Consider the following 4,899-nt stretch of genomic DNA (forward strand, 5'->3'; position numbering starts at 1 on the left):
TAAATATGAATTATTCTGTGTATAACTTGTCTATAAAAACGCCCATGCTATAGATAATTTAAGATTACTCTATTTGTCTATTTTTGAGAGGCTAACAAGGATGGAAGATTATCGAGTGGAAGAAATAAACAGAGAATAGTATAAATAAGATATTCAGAATATAAAAATGACTTAAGGATTTAATATCTAGCAATTATGCCATTAGAGGTAGGGATCTATAGGAATCAGACAATTTACATCCCCAATGACGATACACAAAGTTACCTCTTCTGTAGATTACAATTAGTGGTTGCAACGTTTGACACTCATCTTAATGAACCATCCAATCAAAATTCTATAAAAGTCACCAAAGTTGTTAAGCTAATTAATAAGAAAACGTTATTATAAAACTTTGGGGGTCTAATATAGGGGCCCCTCTAATGAGGGTGGGCAACAGTCAACAAACTTTCTGTTTGCTTGGAGAGATTGGGTTTGGTTTTCCCGGGCATTTTTTCTAAATCATCTCTAAATAGTAAAGGAATCATCATGCAAAGTTTGAAATTGATAGTACAATTTACCATGTCTAAATTAACGAAAAGAGCTAACCGTTACGGACGGACGGATCTACCATAATTATAGAAAAGCTTTGCTTTTAAAAGAATATAAAACTGTTGTTTCCCCATGTCTTGGAGGGTTCCATTGGAATTCAGCCCACACGGGATTCAACCCACGGAATTCAGCCCAGCGGGATTCAGCCCAACGGTATTCAGCCCACACGGGATTCAACCCACGGTATTCAGCCCACACAGGATTCAACCCACGGTATTCAGTCCATACGGGACTCAACCCACAGAATTCAGTCCTTACGGGACTCAACCCACGGAATTCAGTCCATACGGGACTCAACCCACGGAATTCAGTCCATACGGGACTCAACCTATGGAATTCAGTCTACACGGGATTCAACCCATTATATATGTAAAATTACCAGTTTGAAAAAAAATATTTTTTTTTTAAATTTGAGAACAAAATTTTTAGAAATTTTTTTAAAAAAGTTTTGAAAAAAGTTTATGTAAATTTTTTTATTGTAGAAATTTTTTTATAAAATATGCTTTATAAAAAAATTTGAGAAAAAAGAATTATTTTCTAAAAATTTGTTTCTCAAATTTGAAAAAAAATTATTTGTTTTTAAAACTGAGAATTTTATATATAAATTGGGTTGAATTCCGTGTGGACTGAATTCTCAGCTTTAAAAACAAATAATTTTTTTTTTCTAATTTGAGAAATAAATTTTTAGAAAATAATTCTTTTTTTCTCAAATTTTTTTATAAAGCATATTTTATAAAATAATTTCTACAGTAAAAAAAATTTACATAAACTTTTTTAAAAACTTTTTTTTTAATTTTCTAAAAATTTAGTTCTCAAATTTAAAAAAAAATATTTTTGAAAACTGGTAATTTTAGTTATATAATGGGTTGAATCCTGTGTGGACTGAATTCCATGGGTTGAGTCCCGTATGGACTGAATTCCGTGGGTTGAGTCCCGTATGGACTGAATTCCGTGGGTTGAGTCCCATATGGACTGAATTCCGTGGGTTGAGTCCCATATGGACTGAATTCCGTGGGTTGAGTCCCATGTGGGCTGAATTCCAGGTGGGCTGAATCCAGTGTGGGTTGAATCCCGTGTGGGCTGAATACCGTTGGGTTGAATCCCGCTGGGCTGAATTCCATGGGTTGAATCCCATGTGGACTGAATTCCAATGGAACCGTCTTGGAGCTATGAAATAAAGTTATAGTGTAATAGTGTAATTAAACCAAAATTTTTCAGCATATGGTTTGTGGTTTTAAAAACTATAACCAATACATTCAAATAGGTGAAGCCAATTTTTTAAAATTCATTATTTTCTGTGAAGCATTTTAAAAGGTCTAAAGAAAAAACAACCTTCTTTTGTTATTTTTTAAGTAATTTGAAAATAGGAGGAAGGGGTAGTTTTTTTTATTTGTTATTTATTATGGCGGGTTATGATAGGTTATACTGGGTTCTGATTAGCCCCGCAGGGCTAGGTATTAGCAGGAATAGGGCCTACTGCAGGGGTAAAGCATTGGAAAATTTACAATTTTTTTAGTGGTGTGAAAGAACCAAAACAAGGATGTCCAAGGGGGGGAGGGGGTAAAGGGGTGATTAGCCCCCCTAAAACGAATTTGGGGATTTTCATTTTACCCCCCCCCATTTAAAATTTACCCCTACCTTAGGGATGCCGTAGGCACCCTCAACCATTTAGGAGTGGGTATTTACCCCCCCCCCCACAAACAATTTGGGGGGGTTAATACCCCCCCCCTTCCCCCCAAAAAATAAATAATTCGTAATAAAAAATTTTTTGGCACGCTTCGCGCGCATTTTTACTGCTTAATATTTAATAGTATTTCATTATTAGATAGGTACCTTTTTACATTATCAAATTACCCCCCCCACAAAATTTTACAAAGGTGGTAATCTTTTTTTTTTTTGGGGGGGGGGTAAAAAAATTTACCTCTGCCAACAGATTACCAACCCCCTCCCTGTTGTAAGATCATAAAAGACCTGTAGTTTTAATGTTGCGTGATCTAGTGAATGCGAATATGCAATTTATAGTAAAACACTAAACAATTAAGAAAAATAAAACCAATTCAAAATTTAGATAATTTATTACAGCATAAACATATGAAATCACAAAATAAAATAGTAGAATAAAAGTATAAATATAGATAGAATAATGAAGATAAAAATTCCCCTTCCAGGACTGGTTTTGAACTCCAGGTGTGTTAAAACTAAAAATAAACCAATTAAAATGCTAAAATAATGACTATTGTGATAAAATATAAAACATTGACCAGTAAAATCTATAGGATAAAACCATAAAATAAGATAAAAACTGGACTAAAACTGGCATAAGACTTAAACATGCTTAATGACCAAAAAATAATAAAATATCACTAAAAAGATACGTCAGAATAGCAAATAAAATATGGTTAAAATTAGATAAAATCAAATAAAAGTCAAAATCAAAATCTGCTATAATTGGAACAAGATCCTACCTACAGATGCCTGATTTGGGTAAAAGAAACACTAGACCACTAGACTTGGACTGCACTACAAATCTCAGGAATGGCAAATACACTAAGCCTAGGTAGCTAATATAAAAGGGTAAAATTGTTCTAGATTATTCTATGTATTTAATATAAAAGAAAGATAAATAAAAATACATTAAACAATCAAATCCATTTAATTACAACGAATATTGAATGTTTAATGCATATAAAAGAGATAAAATGATTAAAGTACATAAAATAACTAAAACTTTAAAATAAGAGTAAAATAAAAAATGTTATAATTAAAATAAGATTAAAAGAGTAAAAGGAATAAAAACTTGATCTCAATTGAAATTGATCAAGAAATAAAATGAAATGAATAAAAATAATAATCAAAATGACATGATATAGTCAAGTGATTAAAATGATAAAAGGAGAAGTGATCAAAATGACCAAGAATGATCAAGTGATTAAAAGCAAGTAAATCAAATAAAAGAAGTGATCAAATTGACCAAGAATGATCAACTGATAATGTATTCAAAGATACATTGCTATTTATAGGCAAAACTATTGTTATTGTTTTGATTTTAAAACCAGTTTTGATAATTAAGATATTTACTGTACATGTGTACAGCGATTTTTTAAAGTTAAATTGAAATAATAAAATGATAAAAAATGATTAAAATATAATTAAAATAACCTAGTGAAATAGATAAAAAAGCATTGGCATTTTAAATATAATAATATAAAGAAAATAAAAGTATAATATAAAAAGATTGACGAACTCTTTGTAACTTTTATCATAAGTTGAGCTCTTTGTATGATTTTTATAAAAAGAACAAGAAATAAGGCATTTCGGCAAAATATAAAGACTATAGAATTTAATTAAAATAAAATAATAAAACTAAGCATTATTTATTTTGCATATTTGATTTTTTCACACAACACTCCCCCCAAGCAAATTTTATCCCCGCTGTAAAAAAAATTTGCGGTAGGCTTCACGTGCCATTTTACCCCCTCCCAAATACAAATTACCCACCCTTAAAAAATTTTGCCCACCCCCCCCCCCCCACCAAATAAAAAAGCTTGGACGTCTCTGATTACCAAAAATTTTAGTTGCCTAATTTACAGAGAATTTTTTTTAGCTAAGGCACTTGAGCATTTCATATACTGGCCAGGACGTCTGCATCATGACTGCTTTTGTATTTGTTGCACATGTAAAGTAGCTGCCGTACTAAAACTCGTGTAAAAAAACATATGAAAAAAAAATAACATGTACTACCGCCTGAACACACTTTTTGTCTCTGTGGTTAAAGCGAGAACATAAGTTTTTTTTTATGGTAAAAATAAATTATTTTTTAACAAAAACATTATCTATATAATATTGGTCTTGAATATTCTACTGAACATAAAAAATAATATGCTGTTAAAATTGTATGAGTTATTTAACGCAGCGTATTATAGACAGCTTTCCGCGGATATTATCATGAAAATTATAAGATTGAAAACAGTTTTGTTAGACCAGAGGGGCTGTATTATGGTATTCGAATCATGACTTTTATTTTGATATTCATAGAAAACTGGATGTAATACGATACGATACATGATGTTGCAGAATGAATTTTTATCGTAATTTTAGCCAGCTGCGAGCATTACTTTATCAAAGTACATGAAAATCCTATGCAACATCCAAGTAATAATATATCGTTTGTTAAAATAATACAAGCATCAAAGTTTAGCTTGGGCTAGCCAGCTACAATGCAATCTCGGTCAGCCTGTTAAATAAAATGTTTTGTCTTTTCATGACATTACGACAACAAAAACTAATTCTGCCATTAAAACAGAGAGTTAG

At 31.2% G+C, this 4,899-nt stretch overlaps 1 long non-coding RNA gene across 4 annotated transcripts; it reads right to left on the reverse strand.

Annotated features, from left to right (window-relative positions):
* Positions 1-2,644: 2,644 nt before the first annotated feature.
* On the reverse strand, positions 2,645-3,573 carry LOC145318267 (uncharacterized). Of its 4 annotated transcripts, none has more exons than XR_013879278.1 (3): positions 3,301-3,573; positions 3,054-3,173; positions 2,645-2,786 (listed from the first exon to the last, which is right to left on the reverse strand). It is a non-coding gene; the product is annotated as an uncharacterized LOC145318267 (long non-coding RNA). The 4 variants fall into 4 exon arrangements; XR_013879279.1 differs by having other exon boundaries at positions 3,317-3,571; XR_013879277.1 differs by having other exon boundaries at positions 3,054-3,183; positions 3,301-3,571.
* Positions 3,574-4,899: the final 1,326 nt, after the last annotated feature.

This window comes from Acartia tonsa, chromosome 4, assembly GCF_053477335.1.
Source record: "Acartia tonsa isolate MP-2025a chromosome 4, ASM5347733v1, whole genome shotgun sequence".
In the NCBI taxonomy this organism is placed as follows: domain Eukaryota; kingdom Metazoa; phylum Arthropoda; class Copepoda; order Calanoida; family Acartiidae; genus Acartia; species Acartia tonsa.